The following is a 22,557-nucleotide window of genomic DNA, read 5'->3' as shown; positions in this document are numbered from 1 at the left end:
ATCACTGAACATTTGCAAAGATTCATCTCAGAGTTTCATCTGGAAGTGCTGGAACCATCCATGCCCATATATCCAGGTCTTCGATCAGAACTGCTATCCAAACTTTTAGTAAAATGATTGCTGCAGCTTTGAGTTGGCTGAAATCTTCATTGGCTTTAGATGAACTGCTCAATAACCCTCCTGCTCATATTCAGGAATTGATTGCCTGGGCTGGAAAGGGCAAAAAAAAAAGCCAAAACCCAATAACTAGAAAAAGTTTTTCAAAGTCCAAAAGATTAACAGAACTAAGATGTTGTTAGGAAAAAAAAGTACTGAACACCCAAAACCAGAGAAATATGCTCCCTTAGAAAATAAAGTTCATTCTAAGGAATTGAAAGGAATGGCCTAGAAATACGCAAATGCCTGTGAAAAATGTCATTTCAACACTCACAGCGACCCCACCATCCTCAGCAGGACTTGACACAGGCTGAAGGATGCTCCTGGCCAGATCCTGGAAACAGGATCTCCATGTTGGAGAGGGTCTCTTGAGTCTGTTTCTCAAAGCTCACCTAACCTAATGCCTGCAACAACCCCTGTACAGGCGTGTGTTTGAGTGCGTGTGCATATTTAATGGACAGAAATTGATACCACTACTTGTGTGCTTAAGTGGCTGCACGCACTTTTTCCTTCCCTTTGGCAAAGTCAATACCTTAAACAAAACACTGAAAGAAAAATTCTGCTCAGAGTAACGTGCCCAGACTATAACCAACATGACGGGGACTCCAGTCGATAATGTAATAAAAACAACCCGACAAGCAACAGCAGGCAGAGAATCCAATGTGTCGTGTCTGTATCATTAATAAAGAAAGGCAACAATGGATTTGCAGCACCAAGGACAGGATCTTGCTTTGCTGGTTCAGCGCTTTGACGTGATTTCACATTTAAGTGTGCACGAGCCTTTTAATTAGGCTTATAAAAGCCTGCAAGGTTATTAACACATGGCAGTGTACATAAGGAATGATTTCTAGGCCACAAAATCTAGGTACTAGCTGTCCTCCTGAAGTCAAACATTTGTACTCAGCTGAAGCTGCTGAAAAAGCTGTGGAGCCGTTTCCAGACTTGCCTGGCATCTAAACAAAGCCCAGTGTCCTGACAGGACTCTGGTGAAAACCCAGTGAGTGGAGGTAGGTTGAGAAGTACGGTTCAGCAGCTCAGTATTAAATGTAGAGCTGCCTTATACCCTGGGACACTGATTCCATTATAATCAGAAGCTTTCCAGCACTTTCATGATAGCTCTTTGCCTTCAGACATTTCAGCTTAGCCTGTTTGGTCAGGAATTTGCTTTTCATCATATGCAAAAATTTCTTTAAGCTGGCTTTTCTAGTGTCTCCTCAGAATTCAGGAAATACTTAAATTACACTCAGGGCTCTAATTTCTCCACTGATATTCTAGGGATACTGTGATTGCTCTAATTAATTTAAATGGATGTTTAACTTGGAATAGAGTGGAAAAAATTAAAAGCAGTCCCAAAATTGCATCTGAACAGGTCCTCCCTGCCAATTGCTATCACTTACAACCATATTTTCTATTTTTAGGGTATGTCTTACTGCCAAACAGCAATTCCACCTGAAAGAGCTGCAATTCAACACAGAACTGAAATCATACACACACACACAGCAGCAAATCTTCATTCCAAACTTGAAAAAAAAGCCAAAAAAGCACCAAAAAACCCCAGAAAAATAACTAGGGAAAATGACAAAGTTCTGTTGCTGATAATTGTGAACTGCCTCAGAAGCCCTGCACTTTGTTTGGATTAACCAACCGAAATGACAAATTATGGCAAGTATTTTGACAAACCAGAAGGTTCTTTGCAGTCCCATGGCTTCCACCATATTGCAACACACATTTATTTGCTGGAAACCCTGCCATCTTCATGCTTGCAAAACAAAATTATGAAAATAAACCAAAAGGGTTTCTAATTTCCTACAAAACAACCACCTGACCACCCAAATCTAGTAGTCTGTTACATTAAGTCAGGGTTTCATTATGGGTTTAAATTCATAGGAATGAAAATAGGAATGAAAAATGCAGAACAATAACCTGCTTTGCAGGATGGTTTCTAACTGGTTTCTGGTTTGCAGGGTGTTTTGTGTCTGGTCCATCTTGAAAAAGTGTACTGGGAATGCAGAAGGCATCTCAAGTTTTGGTCACTCCTGGCCAACACTGTCACTTTGGCAGGCACTGCAAGTTTTAACATAATTCTCACTGAAAATGGACACCTGCCCACTTGGAGCTCACTCCCAGTCCTGCTGGAGTCACTGCAAAGATGCCTGTTGGCTTCTATACTGACTCACAAATCCTCATGCCAGATGGGACCAGGCAGCCAGATCTCCTCCCCTGCACCTCGTGCCAAGGTCAGGTGTGATTTGAACCTCTCATCCTTTGAATTCAAGGCTGGACGCTTTCCTGGGCAGGTATCCTGGACTCAGGTATCCTCATGCTCTATCTGAGCTGCTTTCCAGCTTCCATCTGTGTTTCCAAGAAGGTGCATCTCCCAGCCTGATTCTCCTGCTAGGGCTATAGGTACTTGCAAAAACACATTTCCCGTGAGTCTGTCCCTCAGGAAAGACAAAAAGGAAACTGAGCCTGTCAAGCATCAGCCCCTGGATAAGGACAAGCTTCCTGCAGAAACAAAAGGAGTGCCGGGAGGAAAAAGTATTAATCCTTGACATATCCAATGCCTCATGAGCTGCTTAAAAACACACCAAACCACAGGGTTCTGATATATTTACCAGGAAAAAAGCTCTTTATTTCCATTTTCAGACAGGAGATGAGCACCTGTACTCCGCAGTTTGCTGTCTCTGTGTCCAGCAGTGTCCGGCACCCCAGGAACAGCCATGTCGGTCTATAAACCAGTCTCCTAACAGACTCTATGAGCCTCAACACAGCCAAGTCTTTGGTTGCTAAAAATAGCTACCCTGAGATAAGAACAAAGCAAGTGGAGGTGCTGCCCTCCCCAGGGGGCCACCCCAAGATGGGCAGCCCTGCAGAAGGTGGCGAAGAAACTCACAATGACACCAAAAGCAAAAGGGTTCTTTTCGGAGGTTCTTTTTCAGATGATGAACGGTAAAAACGAGCTCTAGACAGCCCATTCCCTTAATTGCAACTAATATTAGCTGAGCATAGATGAAGTACTTGAAGCTCCGAACAGCAAAACCAGAATTATCCTGTCAGCTGGGAGCAAATGGGAGTAAAATTGTTCCCTGCCATCTTAAATTGTTCTTTGGTTCGAATCAAGTGAATCTGAGTGAAGCCAAGCAAAATAACAGCGAAAACTTCATCATTCCGCCCAGAACAACAGATCAATGAACGATTAGGGAAGCTGATGTTTCTCATAAACACTACCAAGGCTTCTTAACATCCATCAGGAAGGCTGGGCTGTGGCAGAGGCACCAAAGAGAACTCTATTGTGGGGTTTATTTCAGCTGCAGACACATCTATCCAGTTGCTGAACCTGATCTGGTAAAGCACCTGCTGCCTCAGCTGACCAGACACATGTCCCCAGCACAGAGTCAGAGACAAAAACCTGCCACGGCAGTCAGCTCACACTTGTGCGACCACTGACAATTAATTCTATTTTGGGTGGTTTTCCCCTTTTCCATGAAAGCCAAGAACATTTTGATCTACTTCGATCTCACTTGAAAGCACCAATAAACACAAGTGCAGAAGGGGAGGATCACCTGAAGAACAAGTGTGTTTAATTCACAGACATGAAAAAAAGGAAGCACTTTTCACAACTCAAATGGACTTGAACAGAGTATCTCACATTTTTCTTTTTTATCAATTAAAAAGTATGCATTTGTATCTGGTGAGAACTGCCCAACATCCAGCTGGCCAAATTTTGATGAAACAAATTTTTATTATCAGAAAAAAAAGCCCCCACAATACAGCAAAGTCAACACCTGTCTAACTTCAAATCAGTTCACAAATTCAGCTGGGCATGTTTGTGAACGTGCTGGTAACCATCAATTAATTTTCATTTTTATTCATACATTTTTACCCATGCAATGCAACACACCTGTCACTGTCACAATTAAAAAATTAGTATTTACTGAATAACCATTAAGTAGTCTCTAAGCAGCTACATCACTTGCAGTTCTAACTCTGGGAGAAACAGTAACAGCCAAAATGTGGAAATAGCAATTTATGGAGCTCAATTTGCTGTTCCATGCATTGCTCATTGAGGGTTATGAATTTCTAATGACACGAGAAACTGAGATGTTCAAAGCAGTTCAGGTATGTACGGGATCCAGCCTTTGCCAGCTTCTCTCAAAACCCCATCCATACCATGAGAAATATGTGGCACACACTGACATTTCTCCTGTCTGGGAGGACCACCCATTTAGAGACTATGTCAGAGCTCACGTGGCATGCACGTGAGGAATTCTGTCCCACCACAAGCTCATGTCTTGTCTCCTTCCACGCTGTGCATCCTTTAATTGCATCAACACTTGTGAAATTGTGATGTTAAGCCCTCCTGAGCACCAGTGGTTTTCCAGGTAGTCTGTACAAGCTTCATTAAAAACCCCTTAAGTTTGAGCACACTGATCAATACCAGAACACAGCTTTTAGAAAACATTTTCTAGTGCCTGGTCAGAAGCAAGCAGTGTATCCTAACTAGAGCTGCCTTGGCAGCTGCAGAAAGATTGCTGTCTAAAGCACTAAAGTTGCAGTTTTTATTCAAATTGGTTAATAAAGAAAGAGGAGCTTCTGGTAGTCTTTCAATTTACATTAAGGTGTATTAAAGGCAAAGGAAAGGCTTGGATTTAATTTTGTTAAGAGCTATACCTGAGGAGCCCTGCACTGCTGCGTGCTGCAGAATCGACTGTGATTCAGTTATTTATGACAGCTGGTAGGAACTTTAACTCATACTCTTTTCCTCACAGACATCTGGTCCTCTTTGGTAATGTGCTTACAAAACATCCTGAGCAGCAGATCAGTGAACTGAACACAGCACTCGATGGCCCCAACTCTAAAGCAGCAGTCAGTCAGATGCATCTTTTGTTAAGGCCACTGGAAATTTGTAAGGATTTTGCTACATAATGTACAGAACCCACCTCGGGAGTTGTTGAACTAAAGCTCTGTTTTCTGAATGGCTGGTCTTTACATTGCATTATTCCAAGAGTGGGACTTTTCATACCTTAAAACAGGAGGATTAGCTGTGCAGTCATTTATTTACTGAGCTTCATGTAGGAAACACACTGTTGCTTATATGAGGCAAATTTGGCGGTGTCTGAGCTAGTATACATTACAGGAGGGTCTAGGGAGGTCTTGGAAGAAAAACAAATACCAGTCTAGAAACCTTTAAACTGCAGGACAATATCCAAACCTGGCATTTGGAAAGAAAGGTGACGTACAAAAACACAGGGAGCCTTTGAAATGTGTATCTTGACTAATTTTTAAAGAACTGATGAGAAAACAATCTTGGACTTGAAAACCAAAATAATAATAAAATAATAAAATAATAAAATAATGTGGGAATGGGAACATTAAGTAGAAATAGGCAAACAACAGGACCAAAACATCCAACCCTTTTGCTTTCAAATTTTGAAATACAGTTTCTAATGATGTACCCAAGTATTCTGCCTGCTTAATAGTTCTTTGACTTAAGCTCAGGTGTCAGCTTACCCCATGTGTCTCTGCCCACTTTTCAGTTAAAAATATCATCTGAACAGAGAAACTGAGCAGGCTTACATCACTATCTGCGAGTTTTCCTAATTGTTTCCAGTCTAAAACATAATTCCTCTGTTATCTGCTTAGAAGTGTCCTAGAAGTGTCTGCTTAGAACTTTGAGGTGCCCAGGCTGGCTGAGAGCACACAATAAATCCTAAGCTATTTATGCTGAGCAACATTATGACCTAGACAAAGTCTGCACTCTGTAACAACCCCATCTCCACAGCTAACATCTGTCTGTCCTGAGGAATGCTGTGGAAGATACATGTTTAGCCAGTCAGTAAGACTTTTGACATTACACTGTAATACCTGATTGGCCTTCAATGTATTTGCAGCGTGGTTTCCAGGAGAGTTTATTGTATCATCTCCCAAGGGAAAGCTTAGTCCTAAATGAGATTGCAAAGACTACAATGAGAGCATTATGCTGTTATAAAATGCTTTACCACTCAGGCCGCTCAGTAGTAGCTGCATTTTGCAGACACTCAAAGCACATCAGCTTATAGCTGCCCAGTTACAGAATTTCCAACAGCACAGATTGATGCCTTTTGCTTTCTCTGCTTTCGGAAGCTTCAGTCGAGTAAATCTTAGTTTCTTTCCAGGCAACATAAAATTGCACAAACTGCTACTTCATAAACTAAATAATATCAACACTCTGGAAGGATTTTAGGAAAGTAATAACCATGTGCAAAGACATCCTTTCTTATCAATTTCCCTCAGAGAGCCACAGCTCATGAGACGCTGAGTGCATTGGAGGGTCTCGGGACACTTTCAGTGGGAAAGCCAACGTGAGGGCTGTCTTGTCAAACCTTCATGGTCACATTTACACTGGCTGCACTGCCACAGGCATCCTGAGATGTCAGTGGGCTGAACCAAGGTGGTGTATTTATTTTGGCAGAACAAGGCATGCTGTACCAAAAGAGAAAAGAGCATTCAATTCTTCACTGTCCCTATTTGTGATAAATCCCCCTCACATTTTTGCTCGTGTCTAAGCTGAACTAAGTCTTGGCAGGCTCCTTACTTGGTCTTCTGGCTCATGAGACTGGTTGGAGCACCACAGGGAGCTATGGATCTGTTCCCAAGGCTTCCCAAGGGAAGAAAATGGAGGAAAAGGAGGAGGAGCACGATAGATGCTCACAGTCTCTCACAGCTCAGAAGCACTCTTGGCTTCTCCAGCTTACACACAACCTGAGAGAGCACGTGGATGAAGAGGAACAAAATAGGGAACAAAAAGCAGAGGAGAAGAAGGATGCCTTCCCCACGATGGGTTTGAAAGGTCAAGTGTCTGATCAGAAGTCAGATGGAAGAGCACCCATAAGAAATGCAGTGCAGGCTCTAACGGTGTCCAGAATTGCACACCATGGTAAGCAAGGTGCCTGTGAAGATCCTAGGAATGTTCCGTGGTCATTTAATGGAACAAGGGACCTTTATTTGTTCATTTGATACATGGTGAGTGACAGATACATTGTGATTGCTTTTTTCCTACTACACAGCCAGGCTAGTTGGTATGAATTACAGAAAATCTACAGTTAGACAAATAAATCGAGTGCATTTATTAACATTTCTTCAGTCTCTACTGTGGAAGCAACGGGAGCCCTTGGCTGTCGTTATTCCCACTCTTTGGAATGATGCAGAATGAATTAAACATCCCAGAGATCTGGTACAGAGGTGGAGCTGAACAACAGGCCTTTTCTATTTTTTCTATTTAAACTGCAGGTGAAGGTGCCATGCCACTCCTGAAAGCAAAAGGGTGTTTCTATTTCTGGACACAGGAACTGACTACACATAGTGAAAATGTGTTAACCTTGCCAAATTTCAGCTCAACATTCTCAGTCTGCGTTTTTGCAAGAAGCAAATAGCTGGCTGTCCAATCCTAGAAAAGCAGTTTGCTTATTTTTGGAGAGCTTTGCTTTCCTTTCCCAAGAAAATAGTTTCCTAAAAACACACTTTCAGTTTGTTTCATATGTGCAACATCCACATTTAATGAGTATTTTAAAAGCATTTCCTGGGAGGGACTGATTTTATTGGAGCTCTAGGACATTTTTGCACACAGAAATTAGTGAATATTGGAGTTGTTAACTGTTTGTCTGGTTTCATTGAAGAGGAGAATCTTCATCCAGATACTGGATTTTAACAACTCTTATTTCTAGCTGAGCATATATAAATACAACATCTGAACTCAACATCACACCTACCTATTGAAACTATTTCAGTCTGTTTAATCTTTTCAAGAATAGAAACCCTGAAGAGATTCATTAATAGCTGGCTTTTGATTAGGTTTATTTCCATTTAGATAAAAAGTGAAGAGGCTTCTTGTTTTTAAAGCTGTGGTTTTGTTTTGTTTATCTGGAAGATGGAGAATAACTCTGTTATTCAGGCTTTAATAGATTGTTAAAATCTCCTTCAAGGATAGATCCATAATTTATAAGATGTGAGCAATTAGTAAATGATCTGATTTTCAAATCCAGAGGTATACTTTAAGAAACACGTGTAAACTCCACTTTTTGAGGTTATGCAGAGTGCCACCAAGCAGGGAAACAACCTTTAATCTGCAGTGACTGCACTAACCCTAAAATAAGATTTTCCTCTGCATTAATTCTACCACTTTTCTTCAAGGGGGCATGCTAAAAACCTCTCCCACTCATTGCATTTTCTGAACCAATCAGATATACAATCTTATAGGAAACAGGAACTTTTTAAATCATGTCCAGAATGGCCAGACACCTTAAATACACCATTATTCCTACATGCAATTATTGCACCAATGAACAAACGGTGGCTCCCTCAAGGTGCACAAACATCTTTATTTGAATTACAGGGGAATTTATGGAGGGAGGTGCTGGAAAAGTTGTAGAGAAAATTATTTCTCTCTTTTCCAGACACGAGAGCAGAAGATGATGTTTGGCCTTGACATAAAAATTCTAAAAATGTTAAAAATTAAGACTTGTGGAGAAAAGGTGATTTTATGAAAGGAAATAATGGGGTGTGGGGCAAGAGAGAAGAGAAGAAAGAGGAAAAGTTCATGGTCAGGAGTGGGGAAGGACAGATCCAGACACCCATCATTCTGGCTCTATCTAATTTCTGAGTGCCTGAGTTTGCAATCTTACTGCTTATTTTTACATCATTTTGTTCTTTTTTTAGGGGAAGCATGGCAGGAAAAGTGTAATACTCTGTACAAGATGTAATTTCTTTCAGTACTCATCACCAGCAAATGATTGGACAAGCAATCTTTTGCCAGTAACTTAATTAGAGGAAACCTCTATATTTAAAAATGTTCCTTAATGTGCTGAACCCCACACAATAGCTTGTTGAAGGAAAAAAAGCAGAGTGGTTATTGTCGTAGCTAAGGATGGAAGAAAGGCTCAGTCATTAAAGTCATCACAGAAACAATGTTATTAACTACACTGGAATAATCTCAAGGGAGTTCTGAGCTGACTGACAGTGATGAAATAATGCAGGAAGCTAAACCCAGGGCATCTCTCCTCACCTGTTTTTAATAATACCCTTATTACCTTTCCCTGAAAGACAGCTTTTCAAGAGCTATTATTGTGCTTAATATTAAATCAAATTAAGCCTGGCATATTGTCAATTAAGTCTTCTGAACCCCTAAAGAGAGGGTGCTCACCAGTGTACCCCTCAGCTGAGATGTGTCCTTCATCAGGAGCAGTCCAGTGGCCAGACTCCCAAGAGTCAGGGACATCAGGAAAAAAAAAATGCTCGAGAGAGAGAAAAGGGAGTGTTCAAAGACCCAAATACATCAAAGGGCCAGCAGTGGTATTTCATTGATATTAATTACTTTACAGTCTGTAAACTCTGAAGAAAGTGCCAGCTGCTGTGAGCCAGGACCATCAAAGGTCAGATTATCATGAAATCATTACAGGAGAGGCTGTTTTTACTTAGCATATAATTGCTAAACCTAAGCACACTCCACAGAACCAATAGGAAAATGAATTATTTAAATACTCTTTTTTTAACAAATAGTATTACCATTTTAATTACATCAGTATTAATTTAACTCTAAAAAGTGCCTGAGGATTTTGCAGAATTAAGTTTGGAGTCTGTGGAGTTTGCAGAAATTTCAGAACCTCTGCACAACATAGGTGCGTGAGTTTAGCTATATATGGCTTTTTACACATTTACAGATACAAATATATGCTTTTAAAAAGTGTGTTTGTGTGCTGTATTCCTGCAGAATTTCTTCTCTTTGGATTATTTGGGTGTCTAAAAATGTAGTCCTTAGGTAGTTTCCTCACTGCATGCTGCTATGAGATAAGGGGGAAGTCCTGGCTCAAGTGATAGGTTTTTCTCAGTTCTCATTCTCCCAGCACCCAGCCTAGCTTGAAAGCTCAGTTGGCAGCTACAGGACCAGGTTTAGGTTGCAGGCATTTCTGGCTCGAAATGACTTTTCTTTCTACTCAATTCTCTTCTACTTGCAGCAACCAGTGCTTTTGAGAGGCAACTGGGAAAAGAGAAGACAGCAGGCCATGGGTATTTTACTGCTGGAGAGGGAGCATCCAGCCTGTGTACTCAGCATCAGCTTCCTGTGTCCACACACTTCCTTATTGGGGAAGATGAAACAGGAAAGCCTTATAAATGTGATTGCCTGACAAAAGATTTTGGGAATATGAAAACTACAGGCGACACCGAAATGAAAGCCACTTTTGAAATACCAAGTCTTAGTTACTGAACAACTAGAAAACAATGGTATGGCCGACTGAAGGTAATCCCCTCTTGATTGAACAATACCCTCTGCTTGCAGGCAGGTCCAAGGGTCAGAGCAGACCCTACTAGCTCAGCAGAAGGGGTCCAAAGAGTAGTTTTTAGAAGTTAAGATGTAACACTCTATGGTAATATAAGAACTCTTATAGGCTGTATGTAAATGCTATAGGATTTGTATCTTGTATTAGATTGGTTAGTGACAATTAGAATATTCAGTACAGAAGATGATTTATTGTATTGTAACCAAGACTTCACCATTCCATTCTATTCTCATCACTTCTTCTTCACTCTCATTCCTCTCGCTCTCTCTCTCTCTTACCCGCTTACTCTCTTGCTCTCTTGGGCCTGCTCAGAGCTGAGTCTGGCAGCTCTAAGCAGTGCCCCTATACCCACGCCCTTTGCAATAAACCGCATGTTCCAAGATCTGCCTATAGAGATCTCTCGTCACCGTCTGTCCTCGTCGTCACCGTCCGTCTACGCCCGGTCCAGACTGAACCCCACCAGAGTCCCTACACTTCCTAAAGTCCCACACACTTCCAGATGTTGCAGCTCCCCTTTCCACATTGCTCCATGGCCTGCTCACCCATTATTTTTCTCCTCCCTCTTTTCTCACCTGGTGCCAGACAAAAGAGACACTTGGACTTTGACCAGTTCATTATTTATTCCCAGCTGCTCTGAATTTCAGTTACTTCCCTGCATGGTCCCATGGGCTAAGGTGTTTGCCCTTCCTCCCAACCCAATCTTGCCAACCTGAGAACCCCCTACCAGATGCACCAAACACACCTTTCAGGCCCCATAAACATCTTCCTGAATGAATAAATCAATTAGTTTTTCTCAATTCCGTAATTTCATTTGTTGAATAAATTGGTTTTGTGAATATTAAATTGGACAGTGTAGATCCTGATCTTTTGAAGTCAATAAGCATCATTTTACAGGCTTTGAACCATGTCCTTAAACAGGCAGAGTATGCCCAAAAAAATCATTTGGTCTTAGAAAAATCCTTCATAGATATTTACAAGATGTCTCAAACCCAGCCTTTTCTGTCCCTTAAACCCATGAGATGCAACAGACTTGTTCAGTGCAGAGCACACCGAACATGCTTCAATATTTGGAAGAGTTTGGATATGTAACTATATAATTCTGCTTAGAATTCTGTGTGTGATCTGGCACACCCCATCCTCTGGACATCCCACGGGTTGGGGCAGGAGTGGCTCATGTTTAGCTCTGAGACTCACAGATGCAGGAAGTTATTTACAGTATTTTTCCTAATGGGTTTCCATGGATGACTGACCTTTCAGCTGAATTCTTTAGCATTCTATATGCCTGTTACACTACTTTTCTATCCCTACTTGACCCTGCCAGTCCATGAATATTTGATACTAAATTAAAGCATTACAAACCAAGAGATAAATTCTACCCAGGGTGCAGCCCTCACAGAGCTTAATTACATTTGGTGGTGTGAATGTTAAAGACCTGACACTGCAAGAGCTCTGGGCTTTGGCTTCTGTTGAACCAGAGCTTGAGAAAGAAGGGAACTGTCACCTGCCCAAGCCTTCTCAAAAGCCAAGGGGGTTTATTTTACTTGGCATTTACATGTGTGCTGACACTACCCTTTAGCTCAAACTACTCCCAGGTATTGGCAGCAATTAGAAGACTATTTAAGCTTCTGTTTTGTACACTAAAACAGCCAAGCTCAGCTCTTCTCTTTCCTCCTCCTTTAGAGACTCTGTTCCTCTTCCACCAGCCCAGTAGTTCATCTCTCTGCTTCGCTGGTCCCCAAGCGAGGATTTAGTAGATTTTCCTTTGCCTTCATAAAACTGCCAGCCTTCTTCCCCTCTCTTGTGCATTTAGGCTGTAAGCTTTCCAAAAAAAGGAAAGGTCTGTGTCACACAATGCCCTTACGCTGTGTAATGGAATTCTTAACTGAAATGAAGTTGAAAAGTCAAGAGGAAAACACAAATTATCAGTAGTTACAGAGAAACAGCCGTGATCTCTGCAAGCCAATGCTAAGAGCTTAGTGAAAAGAGCTGAAAGTTGCTGCTCCATATAAGCATTTCTTTCAAATTACTCATTAAAAGAGAGCTGATGGTAACATCTGCACATCCTCCACTACTCATCCCAGCAATCCTGCCATTTCCAGGGAAGGGTCACTGGCCTATCCGTGTTTTCCTTTCCAGCAGTTCACATTCAGCTTGCACTGAGCCAAAGTTAGTGTGTCTCACCAGCACCTACCTATGAGAAGGCACTCCTCTGTCTAAAGACATCACTACAGCCCTTGCCAGAATATCTACCAGAATGGGTCAGTGGCAACATGGAACCCCAAAAATCCCAATGGCTCGGTTCACAGCAAACTCCAGGCAACAAAGAACTGGCTCTCGACCCAGCTTTGGCTCTAAGGGATAACATTTGCTCAAGAAACTTCACTGTCACGACCTTTGCCACTCTCCCTCCAAGTATTAGACTGGAGAGGATCTGGAAGGCACTGGAGGCTCATCCTCATGTCCCTTCACATGTCGGTGTTTCCAATAACAAGGCAAACTGCACTTTCCTTTTCTGCTGTAGTCAAAGTTAACTCACAGGACACCTACAAATTAAAGTGTCCTTTGCTTTGGCTGTTCTTCATGAGATTCATAACTAAAGCTGAATCCATTAAAACAGACAGAACTCCGGCAATTTCAGTATCGCTCACCAGCAGCCATGAAGTCAGGGGAGATACCCAAGGCCAAATTCACCTAATTGTTCCACAAGAAATCCTTATGTTTAATCACAGGCTGTCTCACAGGAACTCCCAATAGTTTTAATTAATTATCTTCATGCTATATCCTTTAAAGGAACTGGAAGTGTCTTTGCCAGCAAGCCATCCCTTCCCGCACTGCAGGACACCCGAGGAATGGGACTGGATAGAGCTGCTGATGGGGTTGCATGTGTGGCTGGCTGTGTGTGTGCCCACAGAAGGGAGGGCTACAGAGCAGGAGGACAGACAAAAATATTTGCCTGCTTCCAGGGCTCCTCACAGCAGGTATTTTCCTTCTAGGAAAGTTGTGCTGGGATTAATTTCAGCTGCACCAACAACACTGAATGTTTATTTCAGTATTAGCAATTAGCCAAGAAGAAGGAAATCTTTTCCTTTCGGAGAAGAAAACAAGCTCAGGACTAATCAGGAGAGCTCCTGAAGTGCACAGTTAAGACCAGGAACTCCCTTTGATGTGGCCAGAGGCTTTGCTGTACTTATCACAGCTGTAGCCGTATCCTCCTCTGTGATGTCCATCTTCCCTGGCAGAAGCTTGGCCTTGGTCCAGGCAGGAGGACAAAGAACCATGTGAAGGTCAGCTACAGCCCGTGGACTTCAGCTGAGGCAGCCACTGAGGAGTCTGAAAACTAAAAATGAGCCAAAGCACCAAACACTGTGCTGGGTCACAACCAAACAGGCTCCTGAAGCAGATCAGGATGGATGATGAAATTTTGCTATGGGTCAAGACATTAGTATTTCCAGAATGACAGTAGACACCAGGCATGTGTGTTCATCTTTTACAGCTACTGGCTGCCTTTCCTAGGCCCTGATTTCCCAAGCTTTAGTAGGAATCTCTCTGGCAGCTGCTGAAGGGCTGATCATGCACAGAGTGGCCAAATAATCTTCCTGCTCTTCATGTTCTGATTGAACTTTTTTCCTCGAAGCACACTTGGCTAATCAGCATCAGCATCATTTACATTTCCATATATATAACATTTGCTATTTCTGAGGCACAGCTAAGAAAGCAACTCTTCAAAACTACTTCCATAAACATGAAAACTCAGTACAAGGAAGACAGGCTGGAATAAGGAGGGAGGAAAGGAGCGCTGCATTCTAGGTGGGCAAAAAAGCTGACATGACAGATCTTCTCCCTTAATCAACTTAATTTACCTCCTTGAAAGCTCATGATGACAAACTGCCTGGACTGGAGCGGCTTGGAGCTGATATCCCTCGCCGTCCACTGCAGTAAATTATTACCTGGCTCTGCTGATGGAGATAGGGAGAGGTGATAGTGTTCCGTAACAAAGGATAAATGGCAATATCCACCATTTCTTCCCCCTCTGCAGCCAAGCTCCTAAGAGTGCTTAGATTAGGAAGTCAGAACTATTAAAATAAAATGTCTCTCTCTCTTTTTTTTTATTTTCTCCCTAAGGTGAAAAATGGCTATAAAACCCCCATATATTTCCTAATACATAGTAAGCTGTGCTAGAATCAGATAATTGAATTTATGCTAAGTTCTAAAACGCATTTTTTGAAAACAAATAGTCATTCAGATATCAATAAACATTGTGCACTTTATCATCATCCTGCTGAGTTTTCATCTGGCAAAGGAGCTGTTTATGTTATGTATCTTCAATTCCCGATTTGTCAGTATCCCACTCCTGTTATTCCCACCCTCTCCTTGTCCTCGAGGTGCACATGTGCTCTAATGATGCAGCTTGCAGTTGTGCTCCTTTATACTTGTGCGTTTTGCTCAGCAGATAAGCTTCTGCTCACCACACCACAGACACAGCCTGGGGACAAAGTATGGGACACCACGGACAGTTCCTGCAGCCCTGAAAACAGCGACGTGACTCGTGGTGACTCCACGGTGCGACTCAACTTTGGCAGCTCTGGATTTAATTACACACTCCAGAAGGACACAGCCTTCCACATATGCATGAAATACAGTGCACAGCCTTTTACCAGAGGTCTGGAACTGCTGCAAGGCACCAAACACGGTTCAGGGACTGGGACATCAGGGAAGAAGGTCAGGCCCATGTAATATGGAAGTAGCAAATGAAAGCCAGGGAGAGAGATCCCTCCATCCTGCACTGCTGCACTGAGGTCAGCACAAGAAATAGGATGCCAGGAAAATGTTGTTTAAATCAGAACATTGCTTCTCTTTGTGGAAAAAAACCCCCTGATGCTCACAGGGAGTGAGCTAAGAATCTGCCTGTTTTCAAAACGCAGGCAAGTGCAGAAGAAAAGTGCTGGAAAACCTGCTTTGATCTTGTGCCATGTCACGGGTGAGCATCCCCTGAAGCTGGCAGCTACCCTGGCAATCCCCAGGTGAGATGCTGTCCAGCACACCCCCCACTTCCCACACTGGAATAGAGACAACTCCCTTCCTACCACCTTCAGCTCTCCTGAGGCTCAGCAAGGCAGCTCCTGGAAAACCCGGAGGAGGACTGTACCGCCTTCCTTTTGGGAAGCACACAGACCTCTGAGTGGAAGAGAAAGGCTGCTGCTCACCAACACAAACCAGCTGCTTTTCACCAGCCTTCTTGAGGCATTGGTGCTTGGTGGGTGCCTTGACAGAGCTCCTGCATCTGCAGTTCCTGCACGGAAAATAATCCCCTGAGCCACCAACACATCAACCATCTCTCCTCCCTGATCCCCCATGGGCTAAAAGGGCTTTGTTTGACACTGGCTGGCACCAGCACAGCTCCTGCACAGCCAGGTAACCACAGGCATTTATTGGATTTTTTCACTTGGCTAGGTATTATTAGAACAGCACAAAGTGCTGTTGCCTCCATCATTCATCATAATCACATTTCTTTTCTCTGAAAAGCCTCAGATCCTGGGCATTTCAGCAATGGCTAGATTTGTGGCACTGGCCTTTTCCCCTCCTCCTGAAGCCTATTTGTCAGTGAACATTAGTTCACAAGCTGCAGACAGAGCAACATTGACTCCAACAGCAGATATCATGCCTTATTATGAGATACTCCTACCTTTCTCCAGGGTTTATTTCATTTAAGCAAAATATATTTAAACTGTCCTGTTTACATCACCCCTCTTGTCCACTACAACAAACCTGTTCTGTGAGTGGCACAGGGACAGATAAGAGCTGGGGAGGCTGCAGGGCTCTGCTCAATACCCAGAGGTGGGGGAGAGCAGCAGGTTTATGAACAACAAAAAGCACAGCTGCTGGTTTCCCCTAGTGCTTCCTGGAGGAAATAGTCTTGAGACTAACAGTGTGGTGAAGATGAACTCTGGTGAATCTCTGTGGGGAGGCCAGAAGTATCCCATCAGGTATCAATGAATTTGGGTCCCTGCCATATACCCTGTGATTTTTCCAATCCCTGCTGGAACAAGCTGGCACTGGAACCTGACAAACCTGGTTCAAACCAGTGACAGTCAAAAGGGAAGGTCACTGAGTAACAGGTACACACAACCCTTGGATGCTTCAGGAACCAGTCTGGGTAAGGGAGACAACACTAAAGAAACGCTGAGTTTATCCACCCATTCACCTGCTCCCTCCTCATATTTGAGCCAGAAGTCAACATGTTCTGGCTCGAGCTGACTCATTTATGATTCTGACCACCAGTCTGGAGTGAAATTCAAGCACTGGGGACACCACACTAATGATGCAGGAATCATGTTAAATCAAATCTCTTTGGACAATGAGGATCAGAATTCCCAAAAAACTACTGAAGACAGGTGTAGATGACCCAAGTTACGACTTTGAACAATTGATAATGTTGACGATGGCAGATTATATGATGGAGATCATCCAGCTCTTTCTCCAGAGGCTTCTGACAGCAGGAGCCTGGAGAAACAAGGCAGTACAAGGAGGACGAGGACATCAAAGGTGCTCCTGCCTTAAGTGTAGTGGTGTAGGGACAGTGGCTTTCAGCATCCTGGGTTCTGATGAAACGTGGGTGAGCCCACCTGCACAATCAAGCCTGGGACAGGAGTGGCCCAAGGAACCAGGGTGTCCCCAACCCTTCCCTTAGTGCCACGGGCCCAGTGGGGAAAGGTAAAACCATTGCTGCTGAACATGGCACAACACAGTAAGCCAACATTTTCCATAAGCCAAAGGCAGAGACAGAGAAGGCACCAACTCGGGAGCCAAAATGTCAGTGTAATAACAAAATGATCACTCCCAGCCTATGCCTGGCACTTCCATTCCTCAAACACCAGACTTACTCAGATGCATTTAAAAAGCATTGGCAATTAAAGATGTCAGCGTGATTGACCGACCAGAAAAATGTAAGTAACAGAGCCCTAAATTGCATCATTTGGGTAAATATGTATTTATACAGTTTGGAAAGAAAAGCCTTGTTATTCAACTGTTGGACAGCAGCAGCGACACAGGAGCTGCTCTGGTTTATAATGCAAATCATGTAATTTGGGACACACATTATGGGCATTAAAAATGCAAAGTAAGATCCATGTGAAATGCTGTTAATTTGCAGTAGCCACTTTTCAAAGTATAATTTCTCAGGCATTTACATATTTTTTCAGTAAAAAAAAAAAATTAAACAATATTTAGAACATTTGCCGTATCTTGTTTGTTGGATCAAGATACTTTTGAGCTACAGGAAACAGGAAAATGGCAATGTAAACTGGTAAATTACTGATTTTCTTACTTTAAAAAAAAAAATCAAATATAAATTAAATATAGGATTCTCATATTTCTAATAGGCCGAACATTTTTAATTATAAACAATCTGATGTCAACTGAATTATATTATCATCTTTGACAATTCACGGCCCCTGGAAGAATATTTATGCTGCGAAAACAGAGGCACAGAGCATCCAATGGGAAGAAACTCCAATTTAAACCAGACCTGTACTCAGCCCCACACAACCTGGCCTTGAGCAGGGATCAAGAGGGACAAAGAACCAGTTCTAACTTCAATAACAAGAGGGCTCAGCTGGCCCAAGCAAGAGTTTCACAGCTGCTCGAAACCTTTGGTGTAGTTCTGCACGTTTCAGCTCTATTCCTCCCATTCTATGTGCCCCAGTGAAGGATCTTCCAAGGAAAATGGCCAGGAGCTGCGCACATCCACCACACATGATGGGCTGCACATCTGTCCTGTAGTCACCTCAACAACCTCTGAGCCTTTCCACACCAGGGACTGCTGTGTCTCCTAGAGAGGGGGAGCTGTCTTCTCCCTTCCTTCAGATTTAATCTCTAATTTGCAGATCCTTAGAAATATCACAGGGACTCTTCATGGGGATGCAGAGGATCACTCTGTGCCCATCCTTGCAATGCCAGCTTCACCAGGCTGTTCTCCCTGGTCTCAGGAGGGAGCCTGAAGTTGGGGTCTGCTCCCCGAGCAGCTCCCCAGGACAGTGAGAAAAGGGGCATCCAGAGAAAATGAAGGACAAATAAGTGAAAAAAGTATGTTTCCACTGCAATGCCACTCCAGGCAAGCTGGTATTTGGGAACATAATCTTGAATTGCCAGAAAATGCAAAACCAATTCATATATAAAGTCAGAAACACACTTTGTTTGTAGGTCTTTTTCTTTGCTGTGGTTTCACTGGAACTGTCCCAAGTGTGCACCTGAAAAAACCATCGCCTGGCCTGGGTCACTCTCAGCTGTGAGCATCCCTCTCCTCTCACAGCAACTGAAGGTCTGTCGTGCCCAGGGACCCCCTGCAGTCACAGGCAGGCAGAGGCCGGCAGTTCTCCTGCATAGTACTAATCCCCAGAGCTGAGCTAGAGCACGGAAACCGGATCTCTGTGTGTGAGCCTCAACCCCAGCTCTGCCATGGCAGTCAGCATGTAACCCATGGCCAGACATTTTGGCATATGCTCCAATTGCTCCTCTCCAATCCAAACCCCATCCTACACACTGGGGAGCAGGCAAATCCACAGGCTCTGACAGCGTTTGGATGATGCCCAGTAATACTTGCTAGCACTCCTGGAGGTTATTGCACAGAAAGTATTATTTAAACCTGGCTACTTTATTATTTTCCCAGCGGCAAGTCAAACAATAACCCTTGAAGTGGTGAAGCCAAGCCTCAGTCTTTGTCAGATTAACCTTCCTAGAGGCCCTCTAAAATCAATTGCAAATGTTGGCTCTGAAGGACCAGGCAGATAAAAGTTCTACCCCCTCCCCTAACTTTCATTTCAAGTTGCAAAACCAATCCACAGTCCCATTACAAATCAGATCTGAAAAATGCTGCTTGATTATTTTTTAAAGAGCTCAAACTAGGTCACCAAAAATAGAGTCTCTAATGGGCTAAATGCGGAAAATGACTGCTCAAAATTAACAAGTTCCTGGGCTCCAGGACCGCACAAAAGCTTTTTGAGTAGATTGCTTGCAACTACACAAACTGTATCCTCTGCCACACATGGCAAAAACCCAGCCTGCCAGATGCTAGGCGATCATTTGTGCAAAGTGTAAAGTAGTTTTCAAAAAACCATAAAGGGATTTTTATTCTTAGAAAATAACTCTCCAGCTTCTTTTCCCTTCATTAGGAAGTGCTTTATAAGCACGGCTCCCGAGACTGGCCGTCTGGGCCAGCGCAAAGCACAGCCTGTCAGCTCCTGCTGCTGCTCTCACACTGTTCCCAGGCACATGGAGGGGGGCAGCATTTGGTCCCTGGACTAACAGACCCATGGGAGGGTGTCCATAAGGAAATCCCTTCATGGGCAGCACCCAGCAGTAGGTATGGAGCCATTTCGCTGGGTAGCTCTGACCAGAAGCCCCCATGAAATGGTCAGAAGCCCTGCCAGGCTGCCTTGCTGAGCCACCCTGCTGAAGGGCACAGGAGAATCAGAATGCAGGGGAATATTCACCTGTTTGTAATTAATATTCAAAACCAGCATGCCCTCCACCATAATGAGGCCAGTGACCACCAAGGTCCGTGGCCCACAGCTTAGGGGCTGTGGCATCAACACTCACAGCTTTTCCCTAAGTCACAGCAATGCACTTGCAAAGCACAGGATCTTGGGGATTATAGGAAATGTGCTGGTATTTTCCAGAGCCACCATTTGATCACACACACTCCAAAAGCAGTGCCTAAACCCCAGATGAACAAATAGGTCCTAAGAGTATCTACCTTGGGCACCATACTCTGTCATAACCCCTCCCCCAAATCCAAGGAACAGCCAGCACATCACCTCCACTCCCTGCAGCACTGCCTGTTGCCCTATGCTTAAACTCAGCATTATTTTGAAGGGACATAAAGCACTGGGAGTCATCCTACTCCAGGGACAATCTCTGGTTTCTCTAGTACCCCTGGGATACTGCGCAGCACCTGCCCCTCTCCTGGTTGCCTCCTTCCAACCTAAGTGGATTAAATGAAGAAAACTGTGATAAAGACTCTCGAAGTCATATCGCATAAAGCTCTGATAATAAGGAGGAAAAAAGGTTATGTCCCCCAATTGCTTTCTCTTAAGAACCTTCCATCTTCTGAACAAACATTGCCATGGATAAAAGGAAGCTCTGTCAGATTTATAGAAATAGAGAAAATACCCTTCTGGGAAATACACACAGGCCTCAGTAGTAAACAGCTGTGCTCATGTTTTGGACATGAGTCACCCTCTGCACAAAGCTCATGAAAAATCAATCAAAGGCAAGGAGGAGGAGGAGGCCAGGGCAGACAAACACATTCGAGAAAGCAGAGCAAGAAAATGTCTGAAAGCCAGGAAGCTGAACTGGTACTTCATCACCACCTTCGTTAAATGGTCAGTCCAAACATTTCATCTCTGCCTGTTTCTGCAACATTCTGCCTAACACCTGAGGATTCTGCCTAACACCTGAGACCCTTGCATAAGGGATGCTTCAGCACATGCCAAGCAGCATCCTGACTCCTCTGAAGCAACCCACTGTCACCAGGAATGTGACTTGGAGATCTTCAAGGCAGAGTGTGTCTACTCAAGAGCCCTAAGAGGGAGGATTTGGTGTGCTGTGCACTTCATTTTTGCTGTACATGCCTACCGGATTGTGTCTCTCTCAGAAATGTCACTTTTCTGCAGAGAGACTGACCTTTGCAAAAAGTGAAACATTAGAAAAAATTTTTTAAAAAATCCATGACTGAAGCCCAGCCATATGTTAGACAGAAATCCCTCCACCTCTTCAGATTCTCCATGTACACAGTGAGCACCTAACTGCACTTGCCCTCTTACATCATGCTACACAACATGATGGAACAACACATTGATAACACTGTGAAGTGTAAAACAGAACAAGAAAGCTCTAGATATATCTTTCTTTTAAAAATTCCACTTTTTTTACAAAAAGTGCATATCTTGGAGTACCCAGACATGGGGATGTTACTGACTTCTGGGTAGGTGACACGAAAGCAACCTGGGTAAGCAACAATGTGGTGCTCTCTGATCTCAGCTAGGGGTGGCAGTGAAGGAACAGACTGTGGTGAGACCACACTAAGCTGCTTATGAACAGGCTTCAGCCCATCTCAGGATGGGCAAGGAAGAAGGCCCATACCATCATCCTATGCCTGCTGTTTGCTGTGCAACATCCATGCTGCACATGAGGAAGACTGTGGTACAAGGCTTTTTCACCTGGCAGGGGAAAAGGGACAGGAACATGGGTGGGTGAGATTTGCTTTGGTTTTTTTTCTAAGATGAATCAGTGGAATTAGAAAGGCAATGAAAATAACACAGTTTTGCTATTGTTTTTAAGGCACATCATTAAAATTCATGCTTGTTAGCTCAGGTCACAATTTGATTTTTAGGAGGTCAGTAGAAATAGAATATTAAAATCACAAGGGCATGTTTTACACTGGTATTTCCCCATATTTTCCCTTCAATCCCCTTCAGTCAGCTGCCTGGCGCTGCGTGGTGTGTGGGAGTCCGGACAGGCTTTCCCCACAGTAAACATTAGTGTGGCTTTCCAGCGTGGGCAGATGCCTGCACAAAACCACCACAGGTTACTGGGATACACTTCCACCAAAAATGTCTGTGGGACTGACATAGTTTAGACTGTAGGCACTTGTGCCATTCCAGCATACTTGTGTGTGTATGTGTGTGAGCACTGTTCAGCTGGCATTCCATTTCTGGACGTGGACGTAGGAGTTTGTACAGGGGGAAAATTAATTTTACAGGACCCTAGCCTAAAGTCTTCTCGGGAAAATCACCCCCTGATTTCAAGAGAAAGGATTGACAGATTTTTAGCATTTTTTACTCAAAGACCTCTCGGCCTTTATAAGAAGCTGATACCTTTTAACACACACTGCAATATCCTTGTTCTCACATACAGAACTTCTTAAGCTTTATTAGCAACAAGAGCTCATGGATGTGATACAGAGAGTCTAAGAGAATATGGATGGAGTTTATCAGGTAAGAATTCAAATCCCCATTCATTAGGGGGGTTAATCTGTCAGAACAGATACTAAATTGCCCCAACCCCAGCTCCTTCCCTTCTCTCCTCGAAT

At 43.3% G+C, this 22,557-nt stretch overlaps 1 protein-coding gene across 4 annotated transcripts in view; it reads right to left on the bottom strand.

The window, feature by feature from the left end:
* The window catches only part of ERBB4 (erb-b2 receptor tyrosine kinase 4), a 577,667-nt gene that overhangs the window by 275,588 nt on the left and 279,522 nt on the right, over window positions 1-22,557 (bottom strand). The gene's annotated exons all lie outside the window — the stretch shown is intronic.

This window comes from Corvus hawaiiensis, chromosome 7, assembly GCF_020740725.1.
Source record: "Corvus hawaiiensis isolate bCorHaw1 chromosome 7, bCorHaw1.pri.cur, whole genome shotgun sequence".
In the NCBI taxonomy this organism is placed as follows: Eukaryota; Metazoa; Chordata; class Aves; order Passeriformes; family Corvidae; genus Corvus; species Corvus hawaiiensis.
The sequence above is the reverse complement of the archived record's forward strand: the minus strand, read 5'-3'. Positions and strand labels throughout refer to the sequence as shown.